Here is a 17,646-nt window from a genome sequence, read left to right as displayed (position 1 = left end):
TCATCGCCTGCAGAATGAAACAGGAACTGAATTGTTTTAAACTGGAATTCCAGGTCCTGTGACTGGTGTCTGGGATTCACACAATAGTTTTTTCTTTGAAAGCACTTTCTTCTGTACAGGCTACTATTTGTTCCCTCAGCTTCTTACCCAAGTTACCCCTCAGTGTCCTCCCCACCCAGCTCCCGTGGAGGAAAGTTTCGCTCTGAGAATTTTATCACGTCTTTCCCTGACCTTTTCTAGTATTCATCCCTCCTACCACTCATCAGCCCTCCCCACCTCAGCCCCTCCTGTAGAGAGGAATTGAACCCCTATCAGCTAGACCCAGGGATTGGCCCCACGGTGGGGGTTGGGTGGAGCATAATGGTTTGACCCACCTCAACAAATTACCCCGGGAGGGATGTGAAAAGTGCTTATTCCCAGCCTCAGCCCAGAGCCACTGATTTGAGTTCCAGGGGTCTGCATTTTTCCAAGCATTTTGCTGGAGAGGAGCTCAGGAAAGATCCCTCAAGTGCTGAATTGATTGTGAAATACTCATATTGGGAGTTCCTATGCTAGGTGTCTTTCCTGTAAGTTCTCATTTTATCTTCCCCAAACCCTAGCAGGTAGCTACGGTTCTCAGCCTTCCTCCTTTTTCCAAGGGAGGAATCTTGGCCCAGGAACTCAGGCAAGGTTGGGACCAGGTTTTACACTAGCATCTTAGCATGATTGTGTTGTCTGTTTCTTCTCCCCGAGGATTAACATTTTTTAAAAGGATTTCAGGGCAAGAACCCAGTGGAACGGATCTCCAGTGGTGAAGGTGCTGGCAGCAGAACTGTTGGGAGGCTATTACCCGATGCCTAAGTGTCAGGAAGAGGTAAATCTTTTTGACAATTCAATAGCCCCCTTTGGGTTTGCCCAAATGGCACCTGTTGTTGAAGTCAATAGAGCTTACAATTTAATTTCATCTGCCTGCAAACAGTCTCTCTCATTAGGGGGTGGAACGGTGATGGGACTCTCCCAGCCTTGCAGTTTCACTTTTTACAGGGGCAATGCGTAAGTCCAGTCAGGGTTTTCCACAGAGACAGAGGGAAATAAGCCCCTTCCCCCACCTCAGTCTGTTTGTATTGAAGAAGTCAGTGTCTGGGTAAGGAGAGATGGGAGGGGGCAATGAGTGGGGTGAGAAGGGGTGAGAAGTTGTCGAGCACACAGGGTTCCTCAGAAATAGCTCTGTCTTTTCCCTCTGTGAGCTGTCACCTCCACTTGTAGGCTAATCGTGATGTTCAATAGAATTTGGATGCTTCCATTATCCACGCTACAAGGAAGTGGTTTTTCCATGTATCAGAGATGAACTCTTAGCATGGGCATGAGGGACTCGCTGTTTTCAACTCTGAGTTAACGGGACCCTTTGGTTCAGTAATAAAGGTGATGATGATACTACCCCGTAGTAACAGCAGTGCTGGTAGTGGTTACCATTTGTTTGCTACTATGTGAAGTGCATTGCATATATTTCTTTAATTCCCACAACACCTCTTTGAGGTAGGAATGTCATGTCCATTTTACAGAGGCGGAAACTGAGACTAAGCTAGAAGAGGTAACTGTCTAATGTCACACAGCGGGTAAAAGAAAGAGCCAGGATGGGAACCTAGGTTTGTCTGACTTCATATGTGTACCTTTTCTACTCTGTCCTCCTCACCCATCCTTCAACGGTGTTTCGGGAATGAGATGAAGACTGTGTGCCCCAGTCACTCTCTGTGGGTCAGGACGACATCCATGACAACCAAAAACATCCTGCACATTGTATCCGTAGTATTGAGAGCATTAAATGCTCCCTTCCCTTCTCCCCAGAGAATTTCTCGGAGGCACTGGCGTGGGGGTGGGTGTGTGTGATACTGTTGCAGATTTCATTTTCTTTTATGAGTTACTGGTGATAGCGTGTACGTGTATGTTTGCATGTTCTGGCAATACTGGTGTTTGACGTGTGACCTTTTTTTAAAATTTTTTTTAATTTTTATTAAAGTTATAGCTTTTGCAGAGAGTTGGGGTTATTACTGGCGCTTTGGGAGAGCAGGTGTCAAAGTTGGACTCACTGTGGCATGCGGAAGGTGATTTCAAGTTCTTTGCCTGGGAAATGTATATGCTAATGGGAAAAAATTGCTCTTTCTTCTCTTCAGGCCAAGTTCTGTAAGATTATACTAGCTCTGTGGATAGCAAAAGGAAAATAAAAGAACAGACATAGGCCTGGGAGGCAGACTCGGGAGGGAAAGAGAAAAGGAAGAGAGAATAATGTCACTGAGTAAGGCAGACAAAAGGAGGGTATTGTTCCTTTTGACAGTGGAGTCCATGTGGCAGGTGGCAAACTAGTGAATGCCAGTATATTGTATAAAAAGATATTCAATATAAAAGATTGGCTGTCATGATTATGGAGGCTGAGAAGTCCCATAATCTGCTGTCTGCAGGCTGGAGGCTCAGGAAAGCCAGTGGTGTAGATCCAGTCCAAACCCAAAGGGTTGAGAATCACGAAACTCAACAGTGTAAGTCTCCGTCTGAGTCTAAAGGCCCAGGAACTGGGAAGGGCCACCAGTGTAAGTCCTGGTCTGAGTCCAAAGGCCAGGAGAACTAATTTCTGAGAGCAGGAGAAGGTGGATGTCCCAACTCAAGCAGAGAGTAAATTTGCCCTCTCTCTGCCTTTTGTCCTATTCAGGCCCTCATCACAATGAATGATGCCCACTCACACTGGTGCGGGCCACCTTCATTACTCCATCTACCAATTCAAGTGCTAATCTCTTCTGGAAATACTCTCACAGACACACCCAGAAATACTGTTTTGCCAACTATCTGGGCACTCCTTATCCCAGTCAAGTTGACACATAAAATTCACCATCATATAGCCTCATTATATAGTTGCTAGAATTTAGAGGGCCACACTTTTGTAGTAATCATATTGGCCTCTGTTTCTATCTTGGCTTTTACACTTCTCTGATAGATTTATCACATTGTTCAGGATCCCTTAATGGCTTCCTGTCATCTATGGGAAAAATTCTAGACTTTGGAGTCTGGCATTCAAGGCTTTTCATATTATGGTTCCACTTTCCAACTGTACTGCCAATACTCTATTACCACTATCAAATTGCAATGTTTGCTTTTCCCTTTGATTTTTTTTTTGTTTGTTTTAACACTGGCCATTGATGTCACATTCTCTCTGCTTGCTAAGGTGTAGGAATCTGTCCTACATCTCTGTCTACAGGGATCTTACCCATCACTCAAGATTCCATTCAGATTCCATTTTTTCAGTGAAGACTTTTCTAATGACTCCCTGGAGAAATATTTTCTTTGTTATCTGTAACCTTCTCTGCTATTGAGAGCGCTTATTCCATCATGCCTTGTAAAAGAATTAGTTTGTCTATTTAGACATCTTTTAACTATGTTGTAGACTCGTTGAGGACAGGACCATGTCTTACCATTCATTTCGTTTCTTCTTGTATCACTAAATACCTAACCTTAGATATGGTTGATGCCAACACAGTCCATGAATAAATTAATTAGTGAATTGCTCACAGTAGATACACTATCTGTCAAAATAAAAGTTCTTTTTAGAGACGTCTGAGCATTCTATAAGACCTTCAAGATTGGGGTGTTCTTGTGGACCTTGGATAGGATCATAACTCTTTATCGTGCAATTTATAAACTTAGAGACAGATGTATTTATAGTGTTAGAGGAAGAGTATGTTCAAGCCACACACCAATGCTAAGCTTTGGGTAAGAGAAAAGGTTTGTTTTTCCTTTAATATGTACCTTAGCACTTAGCATGTAAACTCAGTAGTGGGTTCAGACCCTTTCAGAAGAGTTGGGGGAACAGAGATCTTAAGATCCCAATGCCCTGGTTTCTGTAGTGTTGATTCTGCTGTAAATAGAATGACAAGGAGTGACCTTGGGCAAGTCATTTATCTTCTTCAGGTCCTGGTTTCCTCATCTAAAAATTGGGACTTGATAATGTTTCTGCCTCATTTGATTGCTAAAACGCCACATAAAATATGAACTCCTTGGAAGTAAAGGAGAAGTTGGGGATAGAGGTCAGTGGGAAGAAGAGAGAGTAATGAGAAGGGGGAAGTAAATATGGTGGGGTAGAGAATGGTATAATAGAACCAGAAACCAGCCTAGAGGCACTGTAGATGGAGGGTGTCCTCTTCCATCTAAAAGACAGCAGGGAGTCTTTCTGAAAGTGTGTCTCAGGGCTGTAGCAGAGACTCTATTTGCCTACCAAGATTTCATTCTCCACTGTTCTTCATAATCAGAAACCCTTATATCGTTAGGGGGAACTGTCTTGGAAAGAGCAAGTAGTTTTTCATGTGTTGATTTCCTCTTGAGCCTGGGTCTGGGATCTGGGAAAGTATTTGCATATTATAGGCATTCTGCATACCTTGGAGAATCAGTAGTGTTGAGAGAGCAATTGTGAATTTTCCTATGAAATAAATCACAGTTTGGAACAGAGCTTAAATAACGTGAGACTGGGGGCCTCTTTATGGCTTAGGGTGTAAAAGATCTCTTTTTACCTATTAACTCCTGGGGAAAGCCTTTTTTCTTCCCTTCCATTACTTCCTTCCGTCCGTCTTTCCTCCTTTCCTTCCTTTCTTCCGGCCTTCCTTCCTTCTACACTCATGCAGTCAGCATTGTTAAGTAGCAGAGAGCAATGCTAGGATTTTCTGCAAGACTGAAAACAAGAATCTGAGCTTATCCCGTGAGCCCAGGCCAGCACATTTTTTCCTGCACTCTTACTTTTGTTCGTTGCTGCTGCGGCCTCCTCTTCTGCATTATGATGATGAATTTTCATCATGCTGCTTACCAAATGAGAAAAGATTTTAAAGCAGCCATGTACAGTCTCATCCCTGTGGTCCTGCTTTGTACCAGTCAGACCAAGAACAGGGCAGAACATTTTCTCCTCATTATCACCTCATCACTCGGTTCCCCTTGTCTGCGTAGGGTCAGGGAGGTGGGACTCTGAGCGGAGGGTAGGAACTGAAGTGCTAATGAAGAGAAAGTATTCACGCATGGATCCTGCCCTCTTACTCCGGCCCCATGGAAGATGACACCATGAGGTCATCTTTCTTCTTATTGCTAAGTTTGAATTTTGATGCTGCTGTTTTCTGGATGCAGATGGCTTTAGTTCTAAGCAATAAACTGTCCCATGGAGAGGGAAACTAACAAATATTAGATTGATGCAGAAGATTCTTCTCTCTTTACAAAAAAAGACATAATTTGTGTCAGGGGAAATGTTTTAGAGAACAAGGTATAGCAATCAATCTGGTATATCAATCAAGTTTCTTTTTAACAAACAAAATCGGGACACCTGTCTTGTATTAAACTTTGAGCTAGGTGGTAAGAATACAAATAAGTATTTAACATTTATTAAGTGCTTTCTTTTTTCAAGAATTTTATTAAAAATATAGTTAGCATACAAAATTATATTAGTTTCAGGTATACACCGTAGTTATTCAACATTTATATACTTAAAGAAGTGATCAGCGTAAGTCCAGCAACCATCTGACACTGTACTATTGCTGTCACAATATTATTGACTATATTCCCTATGCTGTACATTACATCCCCAAGACTTATTTGTCTTATACCTGGAGATTTGAACCTCTTATTCCCCCTCACCTTTCCCCCCCACTTTTGAAAATTTTCAGTTAAATTTGGCATTTGATATTATTTTATATTAATTTCAAGTGTACAGCATATACTTAGACATTTATATAATTTAAGAAGTCATCCCCCTGACTAGTCTAGTACCCACTGGCACTGTGCATTATTATTACCATATTATAGACTATATTCCCTATTTTTTACTTTACATCCCCATGATTATTTTGTAGCTACCAATTTGTATTTCTTAACCCCTTCACCTTTTTCACCCTGCCCCCAACCCCCTCCCATCTATCACCTCGATAAATCTAGTACCCATCTGACACCATACATAGTTATTACAATATTATTGACTACGTTCCTTATGCTATACACTACATCCCCATGACTACTTTGTAACAACGAATTTATACTTCTTAATCCCTTCTTCTTTTTTCACCCACCACTCTCACCCCCCTCCCATCTGGCAACCATCAAAATGTTTTCTGTATCTATGAGTTTGTTTCTGTTTTATTTATTTTGTTCTTTAGATTCCACATATAAGCAAAATCACATTGCATCTGTCTTTCTCTGTGTGACATACTGAACTCAGCACCACAACCTTCAGGTCCATACATGCTGCCATAGATGGCAAAAGCCCATTCCCTTCCATGGCCGAGCAATATTTTATTGTATATATATGTACCACCTTCTCTTTATCCATTCACCCATCGACAGACACCCAGGCTGCCTCCACATCTTGGTTATTGTAAATAATGCTGCAATGAACATATGGATGCACACATCCCCTTGAAGTAGTGTTTTGGGTTTCTTTGGATAAATACCAGGAAGTGGGATTACTGGGTCCTTGTTTGTCTCCTGTTATAGACTTTGGTTTAAAGTCTATTTTTTCTGGTGTAAGTATTGCTATCCCAGCTTTTTTTTTTGGTTCTTTTTTCATGAAATAATTTTTCCATCCCTTTGCTTTCAGTCTGCATGTGTCTTTTAAGCTGAAGTGAATCTCCTGTAGGCAGGATATGTAAGGATTATGTTTTCTTATCCGTTCAGCCACCCTATGTTTTTGACTGGAGCATTTAATCCACTTACATTGAAAGCAATTGTTCATGATAGATAGATAGATAGATAGATAGATAGATAGATAGATAGATAGATATTGCCATCTTATTATTCATAATTTTAATTTTGTTTTTCTATCTTAAATGATTAAAGAAGTCCCTCTCAGATTCCTTATAATACTGCTTTGGTGGTGATAAACTCCTTTAGCTTTTCCTAGTCTGGGAAGCTCTTTATCTGTCCTTCAATTTTAAATGATAGCCTTGCTGTGTAGAGTACCCTTGGTTGTAGGTGCTTATTTTTCATCACTTTGAATATTTTGTGCCAATCCCTTCTGGCCTGCAAAGTTTCTATTGAGAAATCAGCTGACAACCTTATGGTAGCTCCCTTGTGCGTAACTAACTGCTTTTCTCTTGCTGTCTTGAGGATTCTCTCTTTGTCTTTAACCTTTGCCATTTTAATTATAATGTATATTGGTGTGGCTTGTTTGGGTTCATCTTTTCTGTGACTCTGTGCTTTTTCCTCTCTCTCCCTACTTCATGGCCACCTTTTCTGCCTTCTGTCCCTTCTGATTGATAGCAACTCCAGCTCCAACCCCAGAGATAGAGCCAACAGCTCTCCACATATGTCACAGCTTCTTTGTGTAGTCCCTGTTCATGACTCTTGGATGTTCCAGCTCTCCTTCTGGATGCATGCTTTGCTAATTTCTCCCACAGTAGTATCAGGTCTAATCTCTACAGTCAATCCCTGATTCCTTATCACTCATGTGACCTTGGTTTTGGCACTCGAGAGGCTTGGCGGATTTCAAGGAGACTAGTGGTGAAGGTTTTAAGGGCAGTTAGGAAGTTGATATTGGAGGATGGAGAAAAGCCAGCCCATGATGTGTAGTGGGGAAAAGTTAGGCAACACTACGATCTGCAGTAATTTGAAAATAGAAAATCCACTTCATGAATTGGTAGAGTTGGTTAAGAAGATCCTAGGCGAATATTGGAAGTGCCAACTGGTTTCATTTTAGCAATATATGATAAGGTAGAGATAGAGACGAGCTTTAAAGGGAACTGTTACGTTTTTCAGTAGAATTTAGAGGAAATAAAGAGGATTGAAGCAAAAGCCAGCAAAAGGACCTCAAAGTAAGAAATTGTCTCAGGAAAAGGAACAAACTCAGGGAAGTAAAACATTATCTTAGGGTTAAAAAAAAGTCAAGGGTCTGACTATAAAACCTGATATTACAAACTCAGAGGTATTATACTTAACGGTGTGTCTATAGATCTCTAATTAGACTTCTGAAAATCTTAATGATGTGCCGCTTAGATGTTCTCGGCTTGACAACAGAGCTTTTAAGACTCTGAAGAGCTTATTCCATAGCAGCCTGGCACATGGTAGAAAAGGGCTTATCATAGAAAGAAATCTGGGTGTGACATTTGCTCAACGGAGTAGACTATAATTTGATCTATAAGAAACATAAATTTTTAAAAGCATTAACTTGAACTGAAATGAGCAGAGATAATTCAAAATGAAAAGAGGCCTTTGGGTCTTTAAACTAGAAACAGGAAGAAAGTAGGCTGGAAATAGACTGATAAAGCTACTTAACTGTAAACCCAAGCTGTTTCTGATAGAAAAGGAAGGATGACTCAGTGTGGAACTGAGAGCCCAGAAGGCTTTGCCGAGAGGCATCTTATAGGACCGCCTCTCTACCTGATGGCTTTTTCCAGTAACATGGGAAAAGGGCTTCTCAGCCCATTTAGGAGAGCCACGATATGCCATAAACTTAATACTCTCACGGACAACCCTCAAGCAATGAAGAACAGGAGTTAGTGAATAAATACTCCAGCTTCCAGGTTCCTTGGTAAGCATATTTCCTAGTTCCTCAGAGGCTCTCCAGTGGGAATGAGCTACAGTTGTCAACAGTAATAATGTATTCATTAACATATTTTATTGGCTTTTCTCATTTTACTTTCTCACTTTCACCATTCCTTTAGTCATGCTGCCTGGGATCGTTCTGCAAATACACCACCTGCACCCAAATTGTGTTTCAGGGATTCGTTTTGGAGGAATCCAAGTTAAGAACAGGAGGGAATGATTATAGCCTAGGTTATACTGCAGTGACAAACCAAAATGGCTTAACTGGAATGATTTATTTTTCATTTACACTACATGTCCATTATGGATTTCTTCAAATATATTTTATATATCTCTTCAAATTACAATCTGTGAGGCAGAATTAGCCACAGGTCTTTACCTAACTGCAAGGAATCTGGGAAATGTAGGAACCGGACAGAATTTTGAGTGACCACCATGTGCTCAAAATGTCTGTCATATTTCCCTCTGCCCCCAATTTCCCATCCCAGACCAGGCTGTCATCAGGAATATCTGAGGTCATATCTGTGAAGGGTTCTCAAGAATTAAGAAATGTACCAGGCTAGCAGGGTGGGTGGGGCAGGGTAGGCATTGCTGGCAGAGTGGTAGCATGTATCAGTGCCTCTAGGTGAGAAATGAGGTGCTGAATTTGGGGAACTGTTAGGAGTTTTCATTGTTAGCCAATACAAAGCCTTTGTGTAGAATACAAAATGTACCTCTCTCTGGGCTGATGCTGCTTGCTAAATCTATAGTATATTTACCCAAATTAGAAAAAGGTGCACAGGGATAACTGGGCACCACTTCCGCCAAGATGAGGAAGCCTGTCACCCGCGATCAAGGCTTGGCATGTGGGCTGCGCTGGATTTCAGTCTCCTCTTAAGCCTTGTGCAGTGTGAGGAGATGACTCTGGACAGGCAGGAAGAGCCATTGTGAGATGGGCATATGGGTTGTGCTTAAGAGAGGTACCTTGTAGGTAAAGGGCTCTGTTAAAATGTTGTGAGTGGGGGACTGCCATCATTAGATTTGTGTTTTAGGAAGCTTATGATTGCTGTGGATCGAGGAGCTTACGGTTAGGGTCAACACTAAAGGCGATGATGACAAGGGCTTGAAATAAGCAATGTCTTCGGGTATGGGAAGGAATGGACATATTTTCTAGAAATGGGGAAGGTAGAGTAGATAGGCATTGATGACAGACTGATCAGGGGTGGGAAATTGGGGGCAGAGGTAAATATGGCAGATATTTTGAGCAAATGATGGTCACTCAAAATTCCGTCTGGTCCCTACATTTCCCAGGTTTCTTGTAGTTAGGTGGAAACCTGTGGCTGATTCTGCCTCACATATTGTAATTTGAAGAGATATATGATATATATTTGAACAAATTCATAATAGACATGTAGCGTAAATGAAAAATAAATTATTTCAGTTAAGCCATTTTGGTTTATCACTGCAGCATAGGCTATGGAGCCATCATCAAGAGACCTCAAGGGTGATGCCTAATTTCTGACTGGGTGACTGGGTGAATGGGTAGGTCACTGAAACCTTGGAATGTAGGGGTGCTGTGTCTTGACACAAGAGAGATACATTTTCAGGTCATTAATGGAGAGAATCATCAGTGACTTTTCTAGAAATTAAAGCAGCAGTACAAGAGAAACAGAAATTGGTCATTGCACTGGATTCATTGAATCTCTACGCAGTGTTCTGGCCTGTGCTGATGCTGGAAGGGAAACAAGAGTGATTCAGGACATAGCCTTTGACTCCTGTGAACTCAGTCTGATTGGCAAGATGAGGCACGTACAGAAGAAAGAGTCAAACAAGCAAGACAAGCAAGTGGCTCAGAGAGGGAGACAGCCACGGGACCCAGGGAGGAGGACATAACTCGTAGAAGAGCTAGGTCCGAATGAAGAGGAAGGTACCCACGGGGACATGTTACCCCACAATAGGAAAACCAAGCTTAATATACATGCATCTCAAAGACTCTAGAAAAGTCACAGGGAACTATAAAACAGTCTCAGCCGGATGCATACGAGTATGTGTCCCAATGAAGACAATTGAAATGAAAACGAATCCCGTGTCAATGGCAGAGTAGATTTTTCATGCCCAGACCAGCCATTTTAGATTTCCTTCATCTTATGTGTTCTATATCCCCAAAGACAGGCTGGGTATTCATGTGATAAATCTCTCCACGGGCTGGTGATAGAAAGGGATACTAGTACTGGAGGATACCATATGGTTTAGAAAGGAGAATTACTATTTTTTGTAAATGCATCTTTTATTCCTACTCCCCATCACCAATTCTCCCAACAGAAGCATGTGAATATACATAATGGACTCTCTCTCTCTCTCTCTCTCTCATCCCCTACACCATCCAGTTCTCAGTCAGGAACACAGAGCTCTGGCCACAAGCACAAAGAGAGCAACACCTTGAATTCCTTCCTAATGTTATGGATCACTTTACAGAGAAACACGGAAATGCAGATTTTTCCCTACAGGGCCATGCTTGCTAATCCGATGTTAACAGAAGAACTTCTAGGGTTTGTAATCTGTGTGCTTATTTTATTTAACGCCAGGATGTACGGCTGTATCAGTACTAACGTTCCTCACTTGGGTTGTCTCTGAGCCTCCTCCCCACTTGCGTGAACTTCCGAACATCCAGCTCCCCAGTGCTATGGAGGCTATTAAATTAGTTTAGACAGCAGGTGGGCACTAAAGAAATTGGAAAACAACAGCTGACCTAAGTCATGGTGCACTGTGGACCCCTGGGAAGGGGATGTGAGGCATACACTCTATCATGAGACAGACCACATCCCCCCTCCAAGGCCCCAGAAATACCAGCTCCAAATAGTCACTTACAAGAGAAGGAAGAGGAGGGCTGGGCTCCCTTAGCAACCCCTGTAGCATCATCTCTGCGTGGAATCATCCAGACTCTACAAGCTGTTTTAGACAATGTGTGTGTGTTGGGGGAGTGGGTATGGAGTGATGATCCTGCCTCATTTTGGCAAAAATCAAGGAGCTTCCATGCTACAAGAATGTGGACAGGACTGAGAGAGGATGGAAGAAAGGAAACAGTAAAAAGAGCCAACATTTGTTGGGTGTCTACCTATGTGCCAGGCATTGTGCTTTATATGCAGTGTTTAGATGTAGTTTTCCTAACAACACTGTAGTGTTTATGTGCATTTTACAGAGAAGGAGACTGAAGCACAGGAAAGACACAATCAGCATGTGAACCTCGGCAATCTCACTCCAGAGCTTGTACTCTTCATTGCTCTGTTTGTAGGTAACAAAAATAGAGAGGGGGTAGCAGCAAATGGCAAAGTGCCTAGACTGGGCAACTGCTAATGGGCAGGGGCAAACCATGCCCTAGTCCTGGGGAAGTGACCAAAGCAGGACATAGAGAGTTCAGTGGAACTGAACAAAGAGAACTGTTACTGCCTTTTGGGTCTTTGACTCCCTAACGAGCATGATGTAGATAAGGACTAGCTGGCTCTGCAGAAATAATTCCATCCCTAAGCTCTTTGCTTACTGAAGATATAGTCCTTGGATTAGATAGGTGGGAAGAGGAGATAATTTTCCCAGAGTCTTCAGAATGGCTGGACTGGAATAAGATGAAGCTGAACCAGCAGCTGCAGTGGCCCAGAGAACCTGGTCCAAATACTGTTGCCTTCACTGACACCTTCCTGGGTGTCTGGTTCCTGCTAATAAACACTGTTAATAGCAGTAAAGCTACTCTGCATATGGTGTTTATTACATGCTGGGCACTGTTCTAAGTGCTTCTTCATACCAATCACTTAATCCTGACAATAACCCTGTGAGAAAGGTGTTGTTATCATTTCAGTTTATAAATGAGGAAACTGAGGCATAGGGATGTTAAGTGACTTACCCGAAGTCTCCTAGCTAGAGAGAGGCAGAGCTAGGTTTTGACTCAGGCTGCCTGACACTGCAGTTCAAGCCTTTAAGACCTCAACTTACCTTCTGGGACTTGCCATCTAATAGATGTTGTAGATGTTGGTAAATATGAAGAAGTTCTTGCATCCGGCTAAAAAGCTATGTACATGAGCAGAGGAGAAGAAGCATTATACTGCATTAAAATTTTTTTTTTATTACTTTCAGGAGAACAAAGCATTGTAACGGTCAGACATTTAAACCCCTCATAAAGTGATAACCTCCCTTCAAGCTACTACCCCTCTGACATCTTGTATAGCTGTTACAATACCATTGACTATCTTCCCTATGTTGTACTCCACATCCCGTGACTATAAATACCTATATATTTAGTTATAGTTGACATTCAATATTATTCTATTTCCGCTCTTCAGGTGTATAGCGCTTTGGTCAGGCATCTACATAGTCTATGATGTGATCCCCCTGATAAGTCCAGTGCCCATCTAGCACCTTACATGGTCTTTACAACATTGTTGATTATATTCTCCATACTGTATTAACTATCAATATGTATTTCTTAATGCCTTCACCTTTTTCACCCTGACCCCAACGCCATTCCCATCTATCACCCTGATAGATCTAGTACCTATCTGGCACCATACCTACTTATTACAATATTATTGACTATATTCTACATGCTATACCCTACATCCCCAGACGACTGTATAACAATCAATTTGTACTTCTTAATCCCTTCCCCTTTCACCCATCCTTAACCCCCTCCTATCTTAAAGAATTCCCTCTAAGAGTCCTTGTAATATTGGTTTGGTGGTGATGAACTCCTTCAGCTTTTCTTGTCTGGGAAGCTCCTTATCTATCCTTCAATCCTAATGATAGCTTTGCTGGGTAGAGCAGTGTTGGTTGTATGTCTTTGCTTTTCATCACTTGGAATATTTCCTGCAACTCCCTTCTTGCCTGCAAAGTTTCTGTTGAGAAATCAGCTGTTAGTCTTATGGAGGCTCCCTTGTAGGCAACTAACTGCTTTTCTCTTGCTGCTTTCAAGATTCTCTCTTTGTCTTTAACCTTTGGCATTTTAATTATGATGTGTCTTGGTGTGGGCTTCTTTGAGTTTATCTTGTTTGGAACACTCTGTGCTCCCTGGGCTAGTATGTGTATTTTCTTCATCAGGGTAGGGAAGTTTTCTGTCATTATTTCTTCAAATAGGTTTTCAATTTCGTGCTCTCTCTTTTCTCCTTCTGGTACCCCTATAATGTGAATGTTGGTACACTTGATATTGTCCCAGAGGCCTTTCAAACTCTCTTAAATTTTTTGGATGATTTTTTCTTTTTGCTGTTTTGGTTGGGTGTTTTCTGCTACCTTATCTTCTATATCGCTGGTTGGATCCTCTGCTTCATCTAAACTACTGTTGATTCCCTGTAATATATCCTTTGTTCCCATTATTTTATCCTTTATTTCTGACTGGTTCTTCTTTATGTTTTCCATCTCCATTTTTATGCTTCCTATCTTTCTGTTGAAGTTTTCCTTGAGATCGTATAACATTCTTACAACCAGTGTTTGGAAATCTGCATCTGATAGATTGTTTATTTCCATTTCACTTAGTTCTTTTTCTGGAGCTTTGTTCTGTTCTTTTATTTGGGACGTGTTTCTTTGTCTCCCCATTTTGGCTTCCTCCCTGTGTTTGTTTCTATGTATTAGGTAGGGCTGCTATGTCTTCTGGTCTTAGTAGAGTGCTCTTATATAATAGGTGTGCTGTGGGGTTCAGTGGTGCAGTCTTTCTGGTCCCCTGAGCCACACGTTCCAGGTGTGTCCGTTGTGTGGGTTATATTTGAGACTTGGTTGATAATTGCACATCAATGTGAGGGACTGACCCTTGGGTTCACTAGTGAGGACTGGCCTTGACTACAGTGGAAGAGTTGTTGTGCAGGGGCTGAACCTATGGAGCAGGATCTGCCTCAGCAGGATTCTGGTGCCTGCCCAATCCACCCCTTGGGTGTGTTGTACTTAGAGGCGGCTGGGTGATGCTCCAGCTCATTTTGAAGCTAGCCACTGGGGGTGTCAGCCCCAGGACTACCTTGGAGGGAATCCACTGTAGGTCTACTTCAGCCACAGCCCGTGCCTCACCTGGGTCCACCTAGCGGGAGTCAGAAAGAAATCCGCAGATGGCTGCTGCCCATGCTGTGCTTGGAAGCATCTTGAGAAGCCAAGCCACAAACCAAGGCCGGCTGCCACTAGTGCCGGCTTAGGCCTGCTCAGCCAGAGGTACAGGACACGCTCACATCAGATGCTACTTGTCTGCGTTCCACAAACCTTTGAGAGACCCTAGGAAAGTCTGCATCTTGAGCCAACATAGGTGGTCTGCATGAAAAAGCCACTGAAAGTAGCCTGGATTTGCCTGAAAGTTGTGTGGGGCCAGCTCTCAAATCACGAAGGCAGGGCGAAAGACCGGCTGAGACTCAGAAGTGACAGCCACCTGTGTTCACCCACTGGGAAGGGGGAGGGCTCAACAAAGAAACACTGGCCTCCACCAGATTCCCCGTCCAGGAGAAAGCCACCTCTCCAGCCCCCATCCCAAGCCAGACAATTCAATTCCCCACCATACATCCCTGCAGCCTTTCCAGCTGCTGCCCCAGTGCTGGAGCTCAGAGCCAGTGATTCTGTTGGTGGGTAAGTCCGTGCACAGTCCCTTTAAGTGGAGCGCCTGTGAGTGCAGCTGCGTTCAGTCTCACTCAGTCACAGTCTCTGCTGGTTTTCACAACCAAAAATTATGGGGTCTTCTCTCCCCGGCACTGGAACCGTGGGCTGGGGTAGGGCTGGGATCTCTCGCTCCTTTAAGGGATGGGGAACCCCCACAGCTGAAATAGCCCTCCCGATCTTTAATGGTCACAGGTGGATGTGGGACCAGCCCATTCGCGTCTCTGACATTCCTATCATCTGGAGGTGGCTTTTTCTGCAAGTTCTTAGTTGAAAAGCTTCAGTTCAGATTGATTTTAGGCAATTGTTAATAATAGTGGTTTTGTAGGTTAGTTGTACTTTTGATGTGGTTGTGAGAGAAGGTAAACTGCACTTACCTACTGCGCCGTCTTGGTTGTCTCAAGGAAATGAATTTTTTTGCATTATTTTTCATTTAAGTGAAGGACAATAATATGGCTGGAGCAGGGCATGATACATGAATGGGGGGCTGTGGCTGGAGCTTTCTAGGGTCGCTGGGGGATGTGCATATGCGAGTAACCTCTGCTTTCTGGAACAGTCTGGTTCCTTTCTTTCAAGATTCTACTTTGGTTGCTATCAGAGGAAATAACTTCCTTTAGGCCAAAGGGCCCACAGATGTTGCCAGTTTGGAGAAGAGTCATGATTAAGCTGTGACTACATCCCCTTGCTGCTGACTCTGAACCTAAATCTGTGCTCTCTGTTCTGCTGGAGAATTCATTAACAGAAGGCTGAGAGGCTGAATTGCTGCGAGTCCTATCTGACCTGTGCTATGTGTGGTATGGAGCTCAATACTATGGGAGAGGAGGGTCCAGTGTTGCATTGTGGGCCCTGCTGCACCAGGGAAGTGACGAGTGTGTGAAGCAAATGATCTTCTTGTGGGGGGATAAAAGAGGGACAGGTTAACCCACTGAGAGCTTAGGACAACCTCACTCCACGTAGAAAGGTACCATTCAGTCAATATCCATGGAAAAGTAGGGGAGCTACTGCTTATCAAACATCCCTCTCCCTCACCCTGCTTTTTAAACCAGGAACCAGGCATGTATTGTCTCATTCTGTCTTCTCAACTTCTGTGTGAGGATGGTGGTATTTTATTATTTTCATTTTACATATGAGGAAACCGGAGCTCAGAGAGGTTAAGAAATGTACCCAAGTATGCCCAGCAAGTTAAGAGCAAAGCTGGGATTTGAGACCAGCTGGGATTTGGCCTTTAGAGTCCACTGATGCCTGTGGATGCCAGCACAGCCCACTGCTCTGTCCAGGTAAACTAGTGCACCCTGCTAAATCTGCAGGTGAACTAGTATACCCATTACTCTGTGTAGATATACCAGCACATCCACTGATCTCTGCAAGTAAGTCAGTATACCCCACTGATTTTTTTGGGCAACCTGAGAGTTATCAGGCATGGTGTTCTAACAGGTGGATGGGATTTTACAGGATAGGATACAGCATAGAGAAATCAACACGCTCATTTTGCAAAGTGAACATTATGGGGAAACTTGAAAGCACTCTGCAGGGATTTGGTTCAGGATAGAGAAGCCTAGAGAGCCACCTCCATACAACTTAAGGATATGAAAGTTTCCTTGGTGGCACTTTAAAGATGCATTTATCCTGAGAATTGGTGATGAGGGAATGTCTCAAGTATATTTAGGTCAGAGTCAAACAGGAAAATTCCTTTATCACTGAGTAGGAATTATACTCTGGAGATTGTGTGTGTAACCTCCTTCCCCAGGTCCTTTAAGTAAAAGGAAAATGCCTGTTAGGGAAAGAGGGTAGGTACTGAGGGTTGTTGAGTCCAGCTGGGTTTCCCAGCGCTAGTTTGTGAGCTGTGTGAAATACAGACTTCCGGGCTCCATTCAGACTTAGTGAGTCAGATCCGGAGGCGGGCCCAGGCAAGTGGGTAATAATCTCCACTGTAGTGTAGACTCACCGGAGATTGACATCCACTGCTGGAAGTTTTAAACCTGCTGTGAAGCTATAATTTCCAACTAAGTGTAGCGTTCTTGAAAGCTACTACCCACCACTTAGACATTCAGCTGAATTAGGTTTTCTTACCCTGGAGTTCATTGCTGGCTTCAAGGGCCCCAAGAATCCCGTAAAACTGGAGGTAAAATTCTGTGTGTGTGTTTTTGTGGAGAGAGGGTCTTTTATATCCATCAGATTCACAGAGAGGTCCAGGATTCCAACAGTTAATATATACCTCAGCAGTATATATTTTGGCAACTGCTCTGAGCCTCTTTAAGATACTTTCATGAGAGGGAGGCTCATTTATTTATAGATATGTTTTCAGTTGTGTGTATGCATTTGTATTTGAGTGTGTATATTGGTGTGTTTGACGGAGTACAAAATGCTACTACCCAGGGATACCACTCAAGGCGTTTACAACATTTAGTTCAAATTAATGAAAAGTTATATGCAGAAAACAAACAAGCAAAAAGCAAAACAACAAAAAAACCCACAAACGTTTAGAAAATGAGCAAAAGACATGAACAGACATTACACTGAAGAAGA

This window comes from Rhinolophus ferrumequinum, chromosome 12 (assembly GCF_004115265.2).
Source record: "Rhinolophus ferrumequinum isolate MPI-CBG mRhiFer1 chromosome 12, mRhiFer1_v1.p, whole genome shotgun sequence".
NCBI lineage: Eukaryota > Metazoa > Chordata > Mammalia > Chiroptera > Rhinolophidae > Rhinolophus > Rhinolophus ferrumequinum.
Note: the sequence above shows the minus strand (reverse complement) of the source record.